Source organism: Battus philenor, unplaced genomic scaffold (assembly GCF_028537555.1).
Source record: "Battus philenor isolate CCGP_79_NKW_IND1 unplaced genomic scaffold, ilBatPhil1.0.hap1 SCAF_22, whole genome shotgun sequence".
Lineage (NCBI taxonomy): Eukaryota > Metazoa > Arthropoda > Insecta > Lepidoptera > Papilionidae > Battus > Battus philenor.
This window is the reverse complement of record NW_027181685.1, coordinates 4640106-4648690: the sequence shown is the minus strand read 5'-3', so window position 1 is coordinate 4648690 and position 8585 is coordinate 4640106. Positions and strand designations below refer to the sequence as shown.

At 31.2% G+C, this 8585-nt stretch overlaps 1 non-coding gene across 1 annotated transcript; it reads left to right on the top strand.

The window, feature by feature from the left end:
• The first annotated feature begins 1703 nt into the window (after positions 1 to 1703).
• Positions 1704 to 1775, top strand: TRNAP-CGG (transfer RNA proline (anticodon CGG)). Its single transcript has one exon. It is a non-coding gene; the product is annotated as a tRNA-Pro (tRNA).
• The last annotated feature ends 6810 nt before the right edge of the window (positions 1776 to 8585 follow it).

Here is an 8585-nt window from a genome sequence, read left to right as displayed (position 1 = left end):
GGTTTTGAGAATTAAACTAAAATTCTCATTTTAAAATCCAGTTGTACGCGTTGCTAACCTACGCAGCCGTCAACTGAATTGCGAACTAATTTTAATTTTCATTCGGCCATGGGTTTTATTTCGCTGCTATGAAAATTTTCACTTGCAAGGAATGAATACATTAATGAAGTTTTATTTCTATAGAGATTTTCAAAAACTTTCCCCTAGATGGGTAGCTTAATTAACCAGGTAGTTTTAAGAAGATTTTTTCTTGATTTATTTCTGTAAAAAATATTCCATGTAATATAGTTTTAAAGTTAGAGACATATAATTAATAAATTCGGTGATTCTCAAATCGTTTTATACAAGACGTACTTGTGATAGATTCATTTGTATCAATCCATAAATATTTAAATAAATTTATCATTTAAAACTAACCTTCTTTTTTATTTAATAAACATCAGGAAGTACTTCAACCGATTCACTTAACCAGTGTTTCTCAACCTTTTTATATCATGTCCCACCTTAGCCTTTCTAAAATACTTATTGACCCCTATGCACTTGCATATTTTTAGAATCAAAAAATAACTGATCATTTAGACAACCTAAATGCTAGATTTTAGGAAAAAATCACTAGAAAATCAGTACAATATACATATTTATTAAATCAACGATCTTTAAGAGTTTAGACAGACACTTATTTCAAATTAACACCAACTGAATCCTGTGAGACACTACAGAAGTTGCGATGGGCGGTTCAGGTGCGAACAACTGCGTTGTTTAGCAAGATTTTATAACGTCCTAGATTCCCCGCGGAGCCTGCCGCCTATCGCGGGGAAGTTTACTTGGCAACGACACCTTGTTACTATTTGTGTCGTCAAACGAAAATATACCTGATAATTATTTACCGCATTTTTTTAAGAATTTGCTTTTTACGATCAATTTGGCACAAAAATCTAGCATTAAATTTAAATCGTTCTGGCCGAAACCCGTGTCGTGTCCTCGAATTGCCCCATTGAACAATTAAAAGCCCCCCCGTGTGGGCGTGGGCTCCGCTTTGGGAAATACACAAGTAATACATAGTTATAAGCAAGTTTATTCTTATCCCACTTGTACATAAGTATAGTAGAAATAAAATGTTATCTATCTACATTTATTAGGAGAATATGAACATACTTTAAATGTTTTGGTAAGTGGTATAATTAGCAATAATATACATGCTACATAAGTGCGTGTAAAGTAACTTTAATTTATGTATTTAATATGATCGAATGTTATTAAATTTTGAAGAATTCTAAAATCATTAAAATTTAAAGAATAAAAATGAACACCATTTTTTTCACGCTGAGATATAACACACTAAATAGTGACGCGCAAAATTTTGTGTTGAGCTTTTAAATTATTTAACTATTTGCTTTTCAATCTGTCTTTTCAAACTCTTTCTGTTTGTCTGTACTAGTTCTGTTGTGTTAAAGATAAATTAATAATTGGCTAATTTAGAGTAACTATACGTGCCACGTTTATTTTAAAAACTTAATAATTAATTTTTATGTAGGTATAACAAAGGAAGCATATTAACATAGTGTACCCGAGTTAATCCCAGCTTAAATAAAGCATTGACAGTAAACATATTACCACTACACCGCTGAAAAAATAATTATAATTGAATAAACATTTTTTCTGCTTTTCATATAAGAAAATACTTTACGCTACCCTTTCCAACTGGCTCGTTGGTCTAGTGGTATGATTCTCGCTTCGGGTGTGAGAGGTCCCGGGTTCAAATCCCGGACGAGCCCTTCTTTTACAAACATTATTTATGATTTTAAACGTACATCTACATTTACAACAAAATTGACCGGTTATTAATATTACATTGAGCAATTTTTAATGAAAATTGCTTATAACTTAATGAAAACGATATTCCTTGAGAAAAGGAATTTCTGTTAATGTTTGATAAAGTAGTAATGAAGACTAAATAATTTATAGGGCTAGTTTTTATTATAAATCTTTTGAAGTAACATTTTCTTAGTGTGTCGTTATTATGGATACTTAAGTCGCGCAAATGGCAATATGAATACTAGAAAAACATTTCTTAAAATCTCTTAGAATAAACAAAGGTTGAGGAATTGCAATTCGAGGCCTAAAACATGTACTATTAAAACTTAGTGGGTTATACAATATCTTTTTCATTCAAAGGTTTGTTAAATTGCAGGTAAAGCAGTGAATAAAACAGTAATATGCTTATGATTTCTCTACGAAATCGAGTCAGGAATGAGAAGATCCGCAGACGAATGGAAGTTACCTGAAGCTGAAAACAAGGGCAAGTTGAAGTGGCAGCATTCAGGCCGCATAGCGCGTAGTGACCAGAGGGGCCTCGAGGTTCTAGACTAGAGAAAATAGAGGCAACCACAGCCTTCGACGTTCATCCGTAAACAGGACCAACGACCGCGTTGAGGTCATCGAAAAACGCTAGAGGCTGGCTGATTCCGACTGGTCCAAGTGGAAATTTTTAGAATAGGCCCATGTCCAACAATAGACGTGCTATAACTGAAAATGTGATGATACCGATACCGTGCAGTAAAAAAAGAAAAGTTAATTCTTTTCTTTATTGTTCTTTTATTTGTCAATAGAAACAGCTAAATCAGAAGAAGTAATGACAAGAGTTTTTTTTTTATTTAATCTTCATTTATATAAGGTTTTAATTGATAATTACAATACATGATTAATTACTTTCAATTTTATGTTTTATTGCCGATATACAAATTAATTAAGCGCTAACTGAAAATCAGAATTAATTTAATATTAATTTAATATTAATATTATATATAACTATAATAAAAGAGCACATTGCCAACCCTCAAACCCCCTGCGAGTAATATTGAATTTTTTATACTATACACTTGTATACATATATATTTGAAGATTGACCTGTATAATGAATAAAAACCACAAACATTCATTTTGGAGCGGGTAATTATAGCACAAAAAAATTGTTTTACACCTTTGATTATAACAATAAAAAAAATTCTATCGTTTTCATGGTGCTTGCTTCTTTTAATTTCTACTTTTGCATCGCATATTAAATCTGACACAGGGTAAATAATCATACAGTATAGAGATAAAGAATTAAAGGGATAAGTTAACGGAAAATAATAAGTTTTAAATAAAATTACTTGAACGTTTCGATATAAAATAGAGTTTGATCAAATAAATGAGCAACGTTTTAAATGTCAAAATCGGTCAAGACGGTAAAGCACTAAACATTTTAATTTACGGAATGGACCGTAAACGTCGCACCCTTTATTTTATTTCACAGTTATGCCTTCGTAAAATATATTATACAATCACACACATAACTTCACGTAATACCCCCCTCTAGTCTGAAATTACCGGAAAAATGGCCGATCCTTTGTCGAGTGGATCGTTGGGGAGAGATAAAAAAGTATTCGTCGACATGACGAGTACCCTTCTCTATGTATTGGGAGATTAGATAACGTACCTCGAGGCGGGGGCCTGAAGCTACGAATATGCCTCCCGACTACTGACTACGACGCGCAATTGCTACGACGCCGTTTTTTCCTTCACTATTACAATGTCTTTATTGACTTATATCAAGTTAGGTGTTGAAACTCTCTAGAAAAATATTTACCTCTGGAATATTATGGCGGCTACATGTCTTCATTATATAATTATTAAACATATGTATTCATTTACTTTTCTTACACTTTATGTAATGCGGACCTAATGCTTTGCATACATTTTCTACCTCTTTTACAGAAAATAGTACAGAGATGACAAGTAGGGCAGGTGTGTGACTTATTGCACATAAGGATGGAAGAAAATAAAATCACACAATAAAAAAATGTACGGTTTTTTAATGCATTAATTAATATTTATATAATATAATAAAAAATATACATTGTTATAATATTTTAATACATACTTAAATATGTCAATATATAATTCAACATATTATTACACAATTATATATATATTATTTTATGATTATATATATTATTACATAATTATATATATTATTATTCGTAGATATGGCTTCATTCTAGCTGCTTTTTAGTAGTTGCGGTACTGTAAAATAACTATAACTTTTTGTAACCATTTTAGCATTTTTTAAGTTAAAGAATTCATTACAGAGAAACATTATTTGATTTTGTTTTGTAATAAATTATGATATCATTAAAGTCAAAATCAAAGGTAGCTTTTAATAATCATCAGCTTTTACGTTACTTCGTATTGCGCCACCTACTGTCAAGAACTAACAAGGAACTCAGTTGAGTTTTGAATTTTTTTTATGATTGTATAATATTAACAAAAAAATCATTAAAATTCGAAAAAAATACTTCCAAATATCGTCAGGGCTAATATATTTTAAAGTAAGTATGACTTTGAGCAGAGCCTGTGTTTTTAAAAAAAAATAAAGTCATAAATATAAATGGATAAAAACGTAAAATAATATGAACAAATGAATAAATATTATTTGTAATAAGTAACTTTTTTCGAGATTCATAAAACATCAATATTTATCCGGCCGTTCGTAATATTTTCTCACTATAACATATTTTTATTAATTATTATTAACTGAAAATTACAAATAATGATTCTAGTAGCTTCTGCCTACGCTTTTGCTTGGTACCTTGTCTAAGTGTTTCCTCTTTGTTCCTGAAAAGCTTTCGTAGCACCTAGATTTATTATTAAAGTTGCTTTTAAAGGCGACACTCCTCGCAATCTCTGTTTGCCCGCGTTGCAAGGCGACAGTTCGACGCGCGTCAGCCCGCGCTGACAGTTTATAGACTTCATAAAATAAAAACCGGTTATTACTTAGCTGCACCTTCTAGCTGTCTTTAATGCATGTCGGACACGTTCGTATTTCCCTCATATTGCGAGTAACTTCTTACGATTTTTCTAATTGATAATGTATTGGTTCCCTGGCTGTTAGATAGTGGGTAAAATTCTTTAATTAATTACATTTTGGGTGTATTCTATACACTAAATCTTCTGTTACATTCTCTACTTCTTTTTCTAGAGTCGAGAATATGTAATGAAGAAAATATAATTATTTGTTGTAAGTTTCCCTAATCAATAAACAAATATTTTCATTAGGACATCTACTGTTGGACATGGGTCTCTCCCATAGACTTCCAACATAACACAGGTTGGCAGTGACCTGCAGCCAGCGTCTTCTAAGGACTTTTACAACATCATCTATCGACTTTGTAGTTGGACTTCTTGCGTTGCGCTTTCCGATCCGTGGTTTCTATTACAGATCCTTAACGCGTCAACGGCATTTTGTTCTGCGTACTATGTGACCGGCCCACCGCGACTTCAATTTTCCAAACCGCAAGACCATGCCAGCTACTTTTTTTGTTTACAGATATTCTCATTACCGATTCAAAATGATTTACTCAACACTTCTGGCTTCCTTAGCAAAGCAAAGCACCTTGCACAAAAATGAGATTTCAGTCCACTATTGAAACTCATCAGCGATTTTCTTAGGTCCAGCCTGTCTCCTTTCTTCAGTTCTGATTGCGGAGGTGCGTTATTGTTCTGTTGTACTATACTATCTTAATTGCTATTTTATATATTACACAATAAGTGTTAATTTAGCATTAGTGGCTTGCTACAGGCTTCCCACAAAGATTTACAATATGACCCATGGGTCTAAATCCAACGTGATCCGACGTACTTAACAGGTATATTAAAACTTTTAAAAACGTGAAACGCTTTGTGCGAATGTCTAGTGTTAGAAATTTAATTTTCAAAATTTCTACTCTTTTATTTGAATCAAAATATTTAATTAAATTAATAAGCTGGGCTTTAGCTTTTTAATTAAAATAAAAGCAATTATGTTATCGAAACAGTTATGGACGATGTGCCGTCACACGCACTTTGGCACAAAATAAACCGGCAATCAAAGAAATGCGACGTCGGCGGGAATCCACATAAATCCGGACTCAACTTCACTTCGGCCTTATTCAATCTTTGGGAGAAAAGAGACAAAGATAACTCAATACTGAATGTGACTTATCAGAATTTACTTAAAGTATAAAAATGAGCTCCCACTAGACGGACCAATGACGTAATTAAAGTCACGGAATGTCGCTAGAAGCTGACAGCGTAAGATAGACGATCTTTGGAAGAGGCCTACCTCCTTACTCCATGCCTTGGGCATTTAACGCCTGATTGATTCTATTAAAATGTTTTATTTTGTTTAATCTTTTTTATCACAGTGATATTTAATGGTCGATAGAACGCAAGTTACTTACAAAGGACTTTGTACAAAATCATCTTTGGTAAAAATGCACAGAAGTTTACATGAAAAATATCATGGATTCCCATATAAATTGTATTATCAGAGAAGTACATTAAATAAATAAAATTCATAAAGGTAACTAAAGCTATTATACTAATACTAATATATATATAAATATCGACTTTATTATTTGGTGTAAAACATATGTATATGATTCCATTAAATATATTCTCTCTATAAAGAGAAAATAAATTAAAAACTAAATTACCCATAAAAAAAGCATTTGATGAATCTTTTTTATATTTAATTTAAAAAAAACACAAATTTTCTCTTCCTGTATCTTTATATCATTGTAAAGATACTTTACGGGAGAGGTTGTGTTTCGCGGCCCCTAGATATAAAAGTCCACTTTATAAAGGCTGACCGCAAACGCCGGATTTTATACGTTTCTGATTCTATGAGGATTTTATTTTAATATTTGAAGTTTGTCTTTTGTACTAAGATATAAGCACCTACTATGTATGGGTCAGTGTATTTGATTTCTCTGAAGATACCTCTACCACTCCTTTTTTAAATTATTTTAAATAAAGTTATTTCGTTCCTTTTAATTTTTGAAAACAAAAATATTTTATTAAAATAATTCTTACACATAGTGTACGGCATTTTAACCAGTTAACTATTTGGGCGGTACTAGATAAACTAATAATTGTTTCAATTATCAAGATAAATAAATACGTTCTTATAAAAAAAAGTATAAGTAACATGAAAGTGCCTTAGCGTGCGTGTTACGCATGTATGCGTGGGCAAGTGCGTGTCTTGGGATATGCAAGAGTATATGTGTGTGTTTGATACTTAATATAAATTCTGTATTTATTAAAAATTACACTTAGTTACTGTACAAATAGTTCGATTTGTTCAATTTTTTATATTGAAAGCGTGTTGGTAGTAACGGCATTTATAATAAATATTAATGATATTTTAGTCTCCTTTCATTATTACAAATATTCATACTTAGTTTCGACAGTTTTGTGTTTTGTAAATTTATTTTAGTCTTAATAATTCTAGTTTTGTCTTTCTTTTTTTGTTTTGTAGAAAAAGAAAATATATATTTGTTACGGCATATTACTAAAGCTCGTAAGTCAATGCGACATATGTTCGAACATTTAGCGAAATAATTCGCTCAATGCCGTTAAGGGTCGTTTTCTTTTATAGACTCAATAAAATATCTCGTCGCTAGGAGTTTCATATTTCTTGAGAATACGTATATCTTTATAAATGCGCTGTAACGTCCACTATCTGGATTAGGTAAATAGTTACGTAAAATAATTTCACATAAAAACTAGCCTTTACTTTACTAAAATGGTAGGTAGCTCACCGCAAATATTTCTGGTTATGTTAGTGACACTTTTATATGATTTGAATATAATCATTGTTTACAGTAATAACTTGTGTACATGAGAAGAATGCCAAAAGATTCCAATTTGATAAAAACTAAAATCAGATTAAGCTTCTGCATTCAACAAATTCAGAAGGGTTGTTTTTAACGGTTATTCAATCTCATGCTCGATTATCACCTAAAATGCTTCACACTCTTCCAAATTTTTTAAGAGTTTTTGTATGAAAAAAATCAGTAAGATATATAACATTATGTTACATATATAAAACATATTAAATTAGAAAATTTTGCACAGAAGTTTACTGATTTATCTTACAGTTGGCCACAAATCAATACCTTGACTATACAAAAAACCTCGGAGAAGACCACGAAAAAAGAAATGTCAGAAGATCATCTAAACAGTAGGTTAATGATGGCATATCAAAAGAACAGAGAATTATCTAACTGAAAAAGGACAAGAATAATAAAAATAGTGAACATGAGTGATAACATAGCTGTGAAATGAAATGTAAATTAAGTGTAACATTAACAAATGTCTGTAAGCTAAAAAATGAAAAAATAATAAATGTAAAATTATTGAATTCTGGAGGGATGGCGAATGAAATAATGCGATGTATGAAAGAAAGCATGGAAATGAATGTAAGATATTGATAAAGCCGAAAGATTATTATTTAAAAAAATATCAAAAAAATAAACATATGTAAATAAAAACCCGAACGACCCATGAGAGGGATTGAACAAGAGGCAAAATATAATTTAAAAAAAAACTAAGAAAAGATCCACAACTTAAAAGTAACTATACAATTTAACGCTAAAAAAGTCCGCATATTTCTTTGTTAACTATTTTTGCATATTAATGAGATGGCAAACTTATTGCCGTATAGGTATTCTTTACCAGTCAACCCAAAGTGGTGCAGAGATAACTAGAAGACAGTAGACAGG